Here is a 15519-nt window from a genome sequence, read left to right as displayed (position 1 = left end):
AAACAACAACAACAACAAAACAAAAAATAATTTAATGTTAAGAAAAAAATAAGTAAATTCAGCTTTTGAATGATCATCTTAATGGTAATATTCCCTTCTTCTGATAGAAAGTTAATGGTTAGAAACCTGCCAAGGATCAAGGTTATATTTCAAAGACAGCTTAAGATATTGGAAGCCTGCGGAAAGAAGGAAGAACAAAATCATTTGCAGCTAACTACAGCCTGCATGGGAGCCCTAGAAGCATTATCCATCTATGATTGAGGAAGAGGAATTTTCTTGAATTTTTTTTTTAATTTAAATTTTATTTTTTTAAGAGGATCTCATTCTGTTGTCCAGGCTGGAGTACAGTGGTGGGATGATAGCTCACTGCAGCCTTGATTTCCTGGGTTTGAGTAATTCTCCTGCCTCAGCCTTCCAAGTAGCTAGTTCTACAGTGGTGCACCACCACACCTGGCTAATTAAAAAGTTTTTTGTAGGTGGGGTGATCTCACTATGTTTCCCAGGATGGTCTCCAACTCCTGGCCTCAAGCCATCCTCCCACCCTGATTTCCCAAGGTGTTGGGATTACAGGTGTGAGCCATCACACCTAGCCTTGAATTGTTTTGGCCTGTTATTATTCAGGAATTCACACAGAAGCCTAGGCTGGGCAACTTAAACATTTTTGAAACAAGCAATCTTTGTTTTTTCTTTCTTAACAAAATAATCACTGAAATGTTAAGAACTCTTTCAGGTAACATTTATGTTTATTGATCAATATTTTCCCTTGACAGAAGATTGTTATGCCTGTTTTTAAGCACCAACCACTTGAGCCCAGAGAGCCTAATGTTTACCCAGCTCCTGGGCAGGCTGAGTCTAACTGTCATTGAACATGCAACTTCATTAAGCCATGCCTAACATATCCCTCTCCTACCTCTTTCTCAGAAGACAGTCTAGTCGCCCAGTGTGTGGCCAGATTGAATTGCAAACAATAGGGAGAAAAAGCCAAAGTTCTTTTCACCTCCCTTTACTTGAGCTTTAGATTTCTTATTTTGTATTTTAACAATAATAATTTTATTAACATTTTTAGCAGGCAATTATCTAAAGTGTACTATATGCCAGGTATCATGTTGTTATTGCATTATTTATTCATCAAAAAATGATTACCAGCTGGGTTTGGTTGCTCACACCTGTAATCCCAGCACATCACACGTCAAGAGGCCAAGGTGGGAGGATCACTTGAGGCCAGGAAGTTAAGCAACTTGCCTGATGTCATCTGAGTCAAGAAGCAGAGTTAAATTTTGAACACACACTTCTGACTTCTCTTGAACCTCAGTCCTTAATTGCTACATTACATAATATAACATAATAGGAACAAAATTTATTTGAAACTGTGTGTTAGTGGCCAGTGGTGTTCAAATAACTATTTTTGTTATTTTCTTTACTTCTTTCAAGAGATAGGGTCTCTGTCATCCAGGCTGGAATGCAGTGGCACAATCATAGCTCAGAGCAGGCTTGAACTCCTGGGTGCAAGCAATCCTTCTGCCTTAGTAACCTAAGTAGCTGGGACTACAGCTATTGTAGTGTGAGTCACCAACCACAGCTAATTAAAAAAAAACATATTTCTTTGGAGAGATGGGATCTCACTTTGTTTCCCAGGGTGATCTCTGAATCCTGGCCTCAAGTGATCCTCCTGTTTCAGCCTCCCAAAATGTGCTGGGTTTACAGACGTAAGCCACTGCGCCCAACTTATTATTTTCAATAAGAGAAGTTTATGAACTAAATACTACTCACTTTCTCCTTAAATTAAAACTCTTGTTTTTTTTTTTTTTTTTTTTTAAAGTCAGACCGAGGCTGGGCACGGTGGCTCACACCTGTAATCCCAGCACTTTGGGAGGCCAGTGGGCAGATCACCTGAGGTCAGGAGTTGGAGACCAGCCTGGCCAACATGGTGAAACCCTGTCTCTACTAAAAATATAAAAATTAGCTGGGTGCAGTGGCATTCATCTGTAATCCCAGCTACTCAGGAGGCTGAGGCAGGAGAATCGCTTAAACCAGGAGGCGGAGGTTGCAGTGAGAGTAGATCATGCCACTGCACTCTAGCCTGGGCGACAGAGTGAGACTCTATCTAAAGGAATAAAAAAGTCAGACCTGGCTGGGCATGGTGGCTCATGCCTGTAATCCCAGTACTTTGGGAGGCCTAGGTGGGCGGATCACCTGAAGTCAGGAGTTTGAGACCAGCCTGGCCAATATGGTAAAACCCTGTCTCTACTAAAAATACAAAAAATTAGCCAGCTGTGGTGGTGCGCACCTGTAATCCCAGCTACTCAGGAGGCTGAGACAGGAGAATCGCTTGAACCAGGAAGGCAGAGGTTGCAGTGAGCCAAGATTGCTCTACTAGAGCGAAAACAGCAAGAGTGAAACTGTGTCTTAAAAAAAAACAGTGCTACACAAAAATATACAAAAATTTACCCCATTTAATTCTTGTAACAATTTTAAAAGGCTTAATGAGGTTTTGTAACTTGCCAAAATGCTCAAGTTGATCATAAGCTCTCGAGATGAATTTGAACCCAAGCTATGTGAGTCCATAACCTGTGTTGATAACTGCCAAATGATGCCACAGAAACTCACCTATGTAACAAAATCATAACCAGGTCGGCATTCAGCTCAGTGGCAAGTGGTGGCCCCTCATTAGCTATAATATTTCCATTTGGTTTTCCAGCTTTTCAAAGTTCAGATCTTTATATTCAGCTGGTGCTAAAGTATTAAAACTTGCCTGATAAACTCGGTCACCAGAGAGACCTGAAGATTTTAAGTTATTTAAATCTACTTTTCTAAATTGTATGGCTGCATGGTTACAATTCACTAAAACTTGACTCAAGCATTCAGTCTAATATAACTTTGTAGATTAACGAAGTCTACCAGGATCCTTGTCTTTGCTTTTGAGAAATGATAAATTGACCATATGTACTGAGTTTTATAGTTGAAGATAATTAGGATAATTTAGTTGAAAATAAAGCTTTTTGGTCGGGCACGGTGGCTTGCCTGTAATCCCAACACTTTGGGAGGCTGAGGTGGGTGGATCACGAGGTCAGGAGTTCAAGACCAGCCTGATCAACATAGTGAAACCCTGTCTTTACTAAAAATACAAAAGAAAATTAGCCCAGGCATAGTGGCGCGCACCTATAATCCCAGGCTTGAACCTGGGAGGCGGAGATTGCAGTGAGCCGAAATCGCACCACTACACTCCAACCAGGGCAACAAAAGTGAGACACTGTCTCAAGAGAAAGAAAAGAAAGCTTATTTTCGGTTCTGCAATAAAATGGTTATGGTTCTGCTTGGGTATTTCATCTTAATCACTTACTACCTATATAGATTTAGGCAAGTTGATTAATCTCTCTGAGCTTCAGTTTTCTTTTGTTTTCTTATTTTTTCCCCATTGGATAATAATGCTTATCTGCCTATATTTAGGCTTTGGGAAGGATTAATGCACCTACATAAAATGAATGATTGATATGATTGATGATATTCTTATTGTGGGGTCTTTGAACAAAGTATTCAATTAATGCAAACTGATTATTTTACCTAAATTGTCAAGACATTCGTTTGGACTCCTCCCCTGTGTATAGATTGCATGCTGTTAAAGCAAACTTTGAACATGAACTAGAGTCGACAGGCAGACAAATCTGAAGGAATAAGGATGCCTTTTAAAATTTAATGTTTATTTAGTAGATTTAATATTTATAATCCTTCTTTATAGTTTGTTTGTCCCTTTTTATTTCACCTAAAAATTGATTTGGCATTCATAACATAGTTTAGTTTGGAACAAATCATACTAGATATTAAAGTATACAAAAAAGAGAAAATGATCTGGCTTTAATTCTTGCAAATAAGAAGCAAGCAAAGGTAAACATTCTCAAACCCCTCACAGTAACTTAGGTTTATGAATAATCAAATGTAGATAATGAGAGTTTCTCTTTGAAATAAAACAGTATCATTAATTACATCTCTTTTACCAGTTTTATAACTTCCCCAAATATCTGATCTACTTTTATTTTTCCTGAACATAGCATATTTTTTTTTGCTGATTTAAATACAGCAATTTATATTGTGTGCAGAAATGTTTCTAGATTGTTTAATATCCTTCAAATTCATGAGCCCCATGGGCTAGAGTGAAGCTATATGAAAAACACTAAAATCCCAGTGTTCTTCTGTATTTGCAAAAGAGAAATATAGGTGGTTGTGTGTGATTGATTTAGCATTTGTCTGACCTCTTAAAGCATTTTTCAAATTATTGTTGCTCCAAATTCATATCCAGATGCTTTTACCAGTTGTATAGGTTACAATCCATCTGGTTCCAAGCCTCTAGAACTGATAATCAAATTCGTTTTCTCAGAGAATTAGAAAATGTAGTGAAAATGTATATTTTTAGCAAAATATTCTAAACAAAGTAAGTTTTTATTAACATTTCCCACAAAACCTTTTAAGTTTGCAGAATACAGTAAGAACAACCCTGTAGCCCTGTATTCACTGCATTCTGTGGATTTACCTACAGCCAATCATCTCACAAAAGTAATCTAATCCACCGACCATAAACAACTAAGAGACAGGAGGATCGAATCAGTGACAAATATTTATTGAGCAGCTTTCACTAAATGATTAGAATCCAGAAATGAATAAGAGCCAATACCTCCCTCAAAAGTTTATTTACAGTCAACAGAAATCCATCCAGTCACTTGAGAAAAAATTTTTTTCATTATGTGTAAGTTAGTATATCTTTAAGTAATCAAATGAATGCTACTAGATGGGTATACATTAAAGGTATTTTTACTCTGCTTGCAGTCTCTCTTTAAAGATCTTTATCAAACATATCAAAATAAAACAATATAGAAAATTATAAAGTGTAAAATCATAGCTTCCAAAGACACTGTGTATCACAATAAAAAATGAATAATTGTGGCATTGTCTTCTTAAACTCGTGATTTTTCTGGGTTTTATTTTTCTGTGTGTGTATGTTTTCAGTATTTGAACATTTAAACCCCTCCCTTCTAGAGATCTGTTTTTAACAGGTTGTCCCTTCTGCTTTAAGCATTATATGCCTTGAGGTAATTAAGGTCCAAAAGTTAATGTCATCCAAATTTATTGCTGATTCTCTGAAATAATTTACTTAAAATATTTCTGAAGATGAACATTCCACATGACATATGCATTGCATTAATAGCCATTCTTTCACAGAACAAAGCCTAACCAGTTACCATTTCTTATTTTAGAATCCTTGATGGAACCTAGCAACTTCTATAAAGTTGTCTGCTCAGCCTCAGCTGTGGGCTGCAACATAACTAATGCTATGTGCCAAGTCCTGTCTTTCTTGTTTACTGACCGTATTTAATCTTTTAAATGACCATTCCATAGTAAAGAACATTAAGTCATATGCAAAAGCCTTTACACTGGGTAGAGGTTTCTAAGCCTTCTAAAAATAAAGACTAGTCTAGGGTAGCGTCATATTTTTAATGCCCTGTGTTTGTTTTATTACACAACTCAGCTGTTAATACTGCCAATGAGTCTCTGTTTCAAAACTGTGTCAATCTTTCAGCACTAAAATGAGGGCATATATCCTTCACAATGTAGCTGTTTTATGAAAGGGGGGAAGAAAAGAAATTCTTTCTGATTTAGCTGTACCAGCAAATTTTGTTTCTAGTTGTTATAGCTGTATTATGCATGCACGCTTTTTGATGCTTTGGGGTTTTTTTGTTTGGCTTGAGTATATTGGGAGGCAATAGAAATATGTGTAGCTTAATTTATTGGACAGGAAATTCTAACGCATTACAAAATTGAGTTGTTTGTTCTGCAGATAGCGAATATAATTTAATTGAAAAACTTTGGTAATCTTTTTGTCAAATTAAACCATGGCTGCTTTGTTTTTGTTTTACAATTCTTTGTCTTTAGCAATACTCTAATATGGGAGGCCTTACAAGTGACAGCTTTTCAGGAAACATCTTTCTTATCCAAATTTCTGCTCCCCAGGACTCAGTTCAGAGGGTGCCTGAAATCCCATAATTCTCTTGTCAATTTCATGCATTCTTTTGTCCTTATTAAAATATTAATAACTAAAAAATATTAATAACTCCATGCTGGTTGACCTATTAAGCCTTTTCAGGCAGCTGGTACACTCTGAAGTCCTACTATGAGTCTGGATACCTAAATTCAGGGATAAAATCTTTTGCTTTCTTGTAACCAGGCAAATAACAGACCAAGAATGAACCTGCTCATAAAGTATAGTGAGAGGTGCAATTGCAGGAAAATTGAAACACTTTTGCTTGGACCTAACCCTATGTTTTGTTTAAAACGCTTGTTAATTGAAAATGCACTTACTTATTTAGCATTTGGAAAATACATATGGCCACATTACAAATATGGTATTTTTAAATTGTCTGTTTTAGAGCAATTTTGGAGAATATAACTGTGTTAACCCGCCTCAAAGATGTCCCCCAACAATCCCCCAACTCCTAGAATTCACATCATTGCATAGTCTTCTCCTGTCCTGTACCAGGCTTAATTTACTGTGTGAGTAATAGAATATGACAGAATTAATGATATGCCATTCCTGAGATTAAGTTATAAAAACCTTTGTGTCTTCAGTCTTGCTTGTTCTTTTGGGTCATTTGCAATGGGGAAGCTGATGTTACATTTTAAGCACCACTATGGAGAAGTCCATGCATTAAGGAACTAAGGCTTCCAGCCAACAGCCACATGAGTGATTTGGGAAACAGTTCCTCTACCTCAGTCAAGCCTTCAGATGACTGCAATCCCACTAACACTTTCACTACAACTTCATGACCTTGAGCTGCAGATTAGCCACTCCCAGCTCTCTGATCCTCAGAACTCTGTGACATAATAAATGCTTGTTGTTTTAAGACCCTAAATTGTGGAACAATTTGTTATGTGCTATAAATAATTCACACAATTACCTACACATCATTTATTGTGCAGAATCCATAGCCTAAGATACCCATGAAACATTATAACTTAGCATGAAATTCCTGTTAGATAAAAAAGTATAAAACTAAGTGTGGTAAAACTCAAATGGTTACAAAGGCCAGGCAAGCGGGGGACCATTGTGAACTGAGGACCATTTTCTAGGTCTCTGTAAGGGTAGAAACAGCTCTAGACATTTGTTGCCATGTAGGAATTTGAATTGCAATGTTGCCAGATCTTTTGATTTTTTAAGGTTGTACACATAGGTTGGGTTGATCTCTTCCCAAGCATCCATTATACCCAAGATAATTAGTCCAAGCTGATCCTAGGAAGTTTATCTTCCCTGCCAGAGAATGTTTGTTGAACAAACGTATGACCCAATTCTGGTCAACAATGTTAGAGGAAAAATCTCCAAGGAGGCTTCTGGGAAAGATTTCTTTGCTCCTAAAAAAGAGGTACAGAAAAGACAATTTTCTCTTCTTCCTCTGAACACAGGCTCTATCTGAATATGATGCCTTGTCACTTGCAGGCAGTACAAAGGTGAAGCTAACAGTAAGATGGGCAGGCAGAAAAAAGATGAGGAGTCTGGGACCTCAAGAACATAGTTAGTTAGACATTGAAGCAATTAATCCTGAGGAACTTGATGCTTCCTATTTTTTTTTTTTTTTTTTTTTTNCGTTTGTATTGCTGAGTGTTCTACTGCATGACTATTGTATGGATATATACAATTTGCTTACGCATTCACCTGCTGATAGGCATTCAGGTTGTTTTTTTTGAGACCGAGTCTCTGTTGCCCAGGCTGGAGTGCAGTGATGTGATCTCGGTTCACTGCAACCTCCGCTTTCCGGGTTCAGGCAATTCTCCTGCCTCGGCCTCCTGAGTAGCTGGGACTACAGGTGCCTGCCATCCCCCCAGCTAATTTTTGTATTTTTAGTAGACACGAGGTTTCACCATATTGTCCAGGCTGGTCTCGAACTCCTGACCTTGTGATCTGCCCACCTCAGCCTCCCAAAGTGCTGGGATGCTTCTAATTTTATGAGACCTATATGGTCTTTTAAAAATCCTTATTGTAAGGCAGTTTGAGGTTTATTTTACTTGCAGCTAAAATCATTATAACATTTACATAAGGGAAGCTAGAAATCAAAAATTTTATGTGTGAGCTACTGATTTTAAAATCATGAATGAAATTTAATTTTTAAAAGGAGTTGGGGCTGGGCACGATTGCTTATGCCTGTAATCCCTGCACTTTGGTAGGCTGAGGTGGGTGGATCACCTGAGGTCCGGAGCTTGAGACAAGCCTGGCCAACATAGTAAAATCCATCTCTACTAAAAATACAGAATTCGCTGGGTATTGTGGCAGGCACCTGTAATCCCTCCCAGCTGTTAGGGAGGCTGAGGCAGGAGAATCGCTTGAACCCAGGAGGTAAAGCTGCAGTGAGCTGAGGTCGCACCATTGTACTCCCACTGGGGCAACAAGAGTGAAACTCCGTCTCAAAAAATAGAAGTAAAATAAAATGAGTTGGTAGCACATAAAACATATCTGAATGTCATATGCATTTTGCTGGCTTCTGATTTGTGATGCCTTTTGTAGACACTACACTACCATACATAGATAGATAGATGGGTAGATAGATATAAAAGTAAAAGGGTCATTTATTCTTAACTTGAAAACTTCATTTGTTCAATGACTGTTCATTGGCTGCCAGTTAAGGACCAATCACTGTGGAGTGCATGATTCTTTCCATTAAAGAGCTTATGCCGGGCGCGGTGGCTCAAGCCTGTAATCCCAGCACTTTGGGAGGCCGAGGCGGGTGGATCACGAGGTCAAGAGATCGAGACCATCCTGGTCAATATGGTGAAACCCCGTCTCTACTAAAACTACAAAAAATTAGCTGGGCATGGTGGCGCGTGCCTGTAATCCCAGCTACTCAGGAGGCTGAGGCAGGAGAATTGCCTGAACCCAGGAGGCNTGAGGCAGGAGAATTGCCTGAACCCAGGAGGCGGAGGTTGCGGTGAGCCGAGATGGCGCCATTGCACTCCAGCCTGGGTCACAAGAGCGAAACTCTGTCTCCAAAAAAAAAAAAAAGAGCTTATAATGAAGACAGCTCTGGATTAATGTGGTTATGATTGTGAAATTCTGTGTGTACAGCATGCCAGGCTAACACATATTTTGAGGGCAGAATTTGGTTAGGGAAGATTTCACAGTTTGAACAGGGCTGTCGACAATTTTGTCAGGTTGACAAGAATTGAGATAACTTTGTGCTTATTGTATAAGAACCAAATGTTATGTGGCTGTAAACCAGTTAATATAATCATAGTGTGATATTTGAAACAAGGGCAATATTTGTATTCCATTGAAATCTGCACTGGTCAAATAATATCTAATTTTTTTAATCCTATGAGTTACAGTTTAATGAGGATATTGCTACACTTGGGTTTAACCAGAGAAGGGATTCCAGTATAAGGCATGAAAATAAGAAGTGGTAGAAAAAAAAAAAATAGTATATTTAGTCTAGAAGAAGTAGAATAGCCCTGATAATTGTTTTCACAAGCTTAAATGACAGTCATTTGCTTAGTGTCCAACATACTATTTTTAAGCCTGTAGAGTAGAATTGTTACCTCCATATTATGGACAGGCAAACTATATTTTGAGAGGTTACCAGTAATTGATGGACTACTGGGAAGCCAGGATCGTTAAATCTTGTTGTCACAGGGTGAATCCCAAACTTGGGAGGCCACGAGTTCTTGGCTTCATGCAGGAAGGATTTTAAGAGTAAGCCAACAGAGTAAAGTGAAAGCAAGTTAATTAAGAAAAGTAAAGGAATAACAGGGTGGTTATTCCATAGGCAGAGCAGCGGCATGGGCTGCTTACGTATACTTAAGGGTATTTCTTGATTATATGCCAAACAAAGGATGGGTTATTCATATGTTTTCTGGGAAAGGGGTTGGAAGTTTCTGAAACTGACGGTTTCTCCCCTTTTTAGACTACGCAGGGTAACTTTTGGATGTTGCCATGACATTTGCAAACTATCATGGCACTGGTGGGAGTGTCTTTTAGCATGCTAATGCATTATAATTGGTGTATAGTAAGCAGCTAGGATGATCAAAGGTTGGTTTCATTGTCATCTTCCTTTTGGTGGATTTTCACTGGCTTTTTTACCACATCTCATTTTGTCAGCTGGGTCTTTGTGACCTGTATCTTGTGGAACCAGTCCTGCTGACCTCCTATCTCATCCTGTGACTAAGAATGCCTGACCTCCAGGGAATACAGCCCAGCAGGTCTCCTCCTCCAAGAAACCAGCCCCTATTCAAGATGGAGTTGCTCTTGTTGGAACACTCTGACACTTTCTTCATGCCTCCCCACTCCTAACGAATTCCTCAGAAGACATTTATATGTAGAGGACAAACTCAGGCAAATGCAAGCTTTTAAAATTAACTGGGATTTTGCCCCCAAACCCCAAAGCAGTTTATTAGTAGCTAAGCCAAATAGCTAGATAATGCCTTTCCCTACCATTTACTACAACGCTTACCCAAACCTCAGCATTATAGTTCTTATGATTCCAATGATGAAGTAAAGAAAAAGACAATAAACAAAAGAAGAGAAAATAGGGACTTGATTACTTATGCTTACGCAGGCTTATTTTTAATTTTTATTTTTAGAGAGACAGGGTCTTGTTATGTTGCCTGGGCTGGTCTTGAATTCCTGGGCTCAAGCGATCCTCCTACCTGGGCATCCCAAAATGCTGGGATTACAGGCATGAGTCATTGCTCCCAGCCATATACAGACTTATTTATACCTCACGTGATAATACTACTAAGGGACCCCAGTAATGTGAACTAATTACTGTTCTTGGATCTTACTGTCCCCTCAAGTCAACACGCCTCCTCTTTCTCGAGGATGGAGAGAAGTGGGGCAGAAAGGAGTCTTCAGCATCCCCTGGAGGCCAAGAAGCTGATACTTAATTTAATAGGATTTAAACCCAGGTTGGGTGGATTCCACAGCTGTTACTGCCCACTCAAATAACTCTATTCTCCCAAATCAGTAGGAGGATAGAAGCAGAATTGCAGCTAAAGTAGATTTCTACCTGTAGGCAACTTCTGGCTCTGCAGAAGGGAAGATTTTCTGAACAATTTGGATATTCTAGAGATGGAGTGTGCTGGCTCCCAAGAAGGAATTTCTCCCTTGATTAGTTGTAAAGAAATAAATGGGGCCAGGTGTGGTGGCTTACGCCTATAATCCTAGTACTTTGGCAGGCCAGGGCAGGCAGACTACATTAGGTCAGGAGTTTGAGACCAGTCTGGTCAACATGGTGAAACCCTGTCTCTACTAAAAATACAAAAAAAAAAATTAGCCAGGCATGGTGGCACATGGCTGTAGTCCCAGCTACTCGGGAGGCTGAGGTAGGAGAATCACTTGAACCTGGGAGGAGGAGGCTGCAGTGAGCCAAAACTGAGCCACTGCACTCCAGCCTGGGTGACAGGGTAAGACTCCATTTCAAAAAGAAAGAAAAGAAAAAAGGAGATGGAGGTCCATTTGTCAGAAAGTTCTGGAAGGATTCCTGCATTTGACAGAAAGTTGGAGCTTTAAGCCCTTTCAACACTAAGATTCTGTGATTCCCAGATAATTGGCAAGCAGTTCTGGTGTTGTGTTTCTTTCAATCTGTTTACTCTTTTCCTATGTGATCACAGCCCACTTGCAACTAGAAGGCTGAGGGATTTGAAAATTACTCATTATACTTAGGCAAACTCCTCTGGAAAAGTGTTTTAACTTGAGATACTTATTATTTCATTGGCTTTCAGGGACAAAACTTGTGGAGAGGAGGAGAGAACACACAGCGAGAACAAACACTCAAGTGAGCAGAGCTAAAGCAGCCTCATGACTGCCTGCCATCAATCTTAAAGGGGAAATTGCTGAGGTGTAGTAAGAGGCAGAACATGATGGGAAGGAAATCTGGACAAATTTCCTGCATCACTGATGTAGATTTTCACTGGGAGACTTAGTTTGAGAGGTTAAGAATTGAATGGCAGTTACTGATACTATTCTACCATATGATATGGAGTACTCTGTTCAAGTTTACATGCATTATCTCAGTTACTCCTCAGAGATCTAGCATGCAAGTACTGTCACTGCCCCTTTTCAGTGACAGATAAGGAGCCTTGGGCTTAGGAGGTAAGGAAACTGGTCTGATGTCCCTATTGATTAGTGTGCAGATCAAGTACAGTTTTGATGCCAAGGTTAAAGTAACCAAGTTTAGGAACCATATATAGAGAGAGTATGAGGCACACGTGCGCGCGCACACACACACACACACACACACACACACACACATTCCTTACCTATTAGAATATATAATTTGGGTAATTCTGAATATCAGCCTGCAGAAAATTTCTGTATAGAAATTATAACAAGTTTAGGTTAATTTAAAAAATCAATTCAAACTTAAAAAACATTTTGTTCTGCTTATGAAATTCAACCTTAAACCATGAGAAAAATCAAGATCAATTGGCCTTCAGATGTCTTCATAGTTTGGGGCAGGCAGAGAAGAGTGTGACTAATACAAGGCAGAAGTAGAGACTTTCCCTGTACTGCCAGAGACTGCCTGCTAACAGGGACTTCTGACCACAAAGCATTGTACCATTCATTTGACAATTCATCATTTATTTTCTGGATGTTTCTCTTTTTTTAAAATTTTACATAAAATATTGTCATCTAATTGTCTTTTCACCCCTCTACAGGCTGGACAATATTCTATAATTTTCAGTCTCCTACAGCCTGTCATATTGTTTGACTTTTTTTCCTTTGTTGTGAAAGAGCAATGCTCGGTGTTCTTTTGACAATTTTTTTTGCCATCGGAATTGTCAAAGTAAATACTGTTCTTATGCCATCTGTTTAAAAGTTCTTAACTTTTCCAAATACAGGCAGTATCTAAATTGTAAATGGGACTTTTCCAAAAGTTATTTTGTATACTGGTTTTTGGAACTCTGTAAAAATAATATACATATCGGCTATGTTCCCAAATCAAACTACACAAGAGCTATTCAGCCCATCACTTATATGTAGTAAGATGATCCCCTAAACTACCACAAAACCAGATGTTCCTGTATAACATAGTTGCCATGGAGAAGTACAGATAAGCAGATGTATGTGTCCCATACCCCCATCCCCAAGACTGCCCACCTTCCCTGCTGTTGTGTGTGCAGGAAGACTCTTCCCTTCATTTCCCTAGGTTTCCAGTTGTGATTCCGGATCTAGGCCCTCCCAGAATAGGCTGTGCAGCAAAGGAGAGATGAATTCTTGGGTTCCAAATCAATGACAGAGGATTGATGAAATCTGAGGTGACAGAGGCAACAGTCCCATTATGGGGGCCTCCCTGGGACTTCCAAGTGTTGTGATGAGGAGTGCCTGCAAGATGTCATGTGTTTCTTTTTGTCCCTTTCCTTGCTCCTTTGTTGCTGCTGAAAAGAAGGGAAGGCAGAAGATCAGCTTTGGATTTTTTTTTTTTTCTGAAGCAGGGTCTCACTCTGTTACCCAAGCTGGAGTGTAGTGCTGTGATCACATCTCACTGCAACCTCAAACTCCTGGGCTCAAGGAGTTCTCCTGCTTCAGCCTCCTTGTAATTAATTTTTTTTTTTTTTTTTTTTGGGAGAAAAGCAATCCCACTATGTTTCCCAGGCTGGTATTGAACTCCTGGGCTCAAGTAATCCTCCCACCTCGGCCTCCCAAGGTGCTGGAATTACAGGCTTACTTCACTGCACATGACCAGGACTCTTACAGTTGTAACAAGATGGAATTGCCTCCTCTTCCCTTTGGCATTGTTATCTATAATAGAGAGGGTGATGAGAATCCTGGGAGGGAGCTTTGACTAAGCAGTGCCTTAACAGAGGTAGAAGGAAGGGATTTTGGCGGGGCATGGTGGCTCATGCCTATAATCCCAGCCCTTTGAGAGGCCGAGGCAGGCAGATCACAAGGTCAAGAGATCAAGATCATCCTGGCCAGTATGGTAAAACCCTGTCTCTACTAACAATAAATAAATAAATAAATTAGCTAGGTATGGTGGTGCATGCCTGTAGTCCCAGCTACTCAGGAGGCTGAGGCAGGAGAATCGCTTGAACCTGGGAGGCAGAGGTTGCAGTGAGCTGAGATCGCACAACTGCACTCCTGCCTGGCGACAGAGCAAGACTCTGTCTTAAAAAAAAAGAAGGAAAAGATTTCTTCCTACAAACCTATGTACTCTCAATTCACCCCAACTCCACACACACTGCGATGTGACAGAAGAAGGAGAAATGCATTTCAGAGATTGAATTGGGAATTGGAAATTCTAAACATCTGTATGTTGGTAGCAGCAAGGAGGAATGAAAGCAGAGAGAAAGAGAAAATATCAGCAGAGCAGGGGACTAATATGTCAACAGCAGAGCTATTTAAGACACACTGCCTGTCAAACAGAAAACCCAGGCTGAGGCCTTCAAATCATAATTACATAAATGCCCTTATATTTTCTAAGAAAAGTGTTTTAAAACTTAAATAATGAAATCCAGATGTGGAATTTTCTGTGGGTAACTCCACTTTGTGTATGTCAACTGTATAATCTGTTAAATGTTAGGAGGCCTCGGAGTACGGGGAAGTGGAGGAGAAGCCAGACTGCCCGAAGCTATGCTCCTCTCTGGAGCTCAGATCTAATGGTCCTCTGTTTTATTCATTTTCCTCTATTTTCCTGTCTGCAAGGTATGTAGATGCATGGAAGCTGGGTCTGCCTCCGGGCCCCGAGAAAGCGTGGAAGCAATGATTGTAGGGGTCATGTGGGAAGAGAGGGGAGCAGTGTCCAAACAGCCACCCCTCAGCCCTAAAATGAGCCTTCCCTGGGCCATCGGGGTGTAGCCTAAGGAAGAAGAGACAGTCAGAAAGAAAAAGGGCTGACCTTGATAGAACTGTCACCTATTATTTTAAAAATCTGTGATCGGTGAGCTCTGTCAGCCCTTACTAAAATAAACAAATAGATGACCCCAGATGCATATTTTATCTTTCATTGTCTTCCACAAGTATAGTTTTAACTATGCTTTTGAAACCAGAAAACTATTAGCAAAAAAAAAAAAAAAAAAGAAAGAAAAGAAAAGGTAATAACATCTGGAATTAAAACGTCTTGAATAAAGATTTGACAAATATATCCCTGGACTTTTTTTTTTTCTGAGATGAAGCCTTGTTCTGCCTCCCATTCCAGAGTGCAGTGGCACGATCTAGGCTCACTGCAACCTCCAACTCCCGGGTCCAAGCAATTCTCTGCCTCAGCCTCCCAAGTAGCTGGGATTACAGGTGCTCACCACCACGCCCAGCTAATTTTGTATTTTTAGTAAAGATGGGTTTCACCATGTTGACCAGGCTTGTCTCAATCTCCTGACCTCAGGTGATCCACCCGCCTTGGCCTCCCAAAGTGCTGGGATTATAGGCATGAGCCACCACACACGACCCATCACTGGACTCTTAATATCATTTCTTTTAACTCATTCTCTCTGAAATAAAATCAAATATTTCATTAATAAGAGTGAAACAAAAAATGACCCACAAAAAATAAA

This window comes from Cebus imitator, unplaced genomic scaffold (genome assembly GCF_001604975.1).
Source record: "Cebus imitator isolate Cc_AM_T3 unplaced genomic scaffold, Cebus_imitator-1.0 Scaffold17, whole genome shotgun sequence".
NCBI lineage: Eukaryota > Metazoa > Chordata > Mammalia > Primates > Cebidae > Cebus > Cebus imitator.
Note: the sequence above shows the minus strand (reverse complement) of the source record.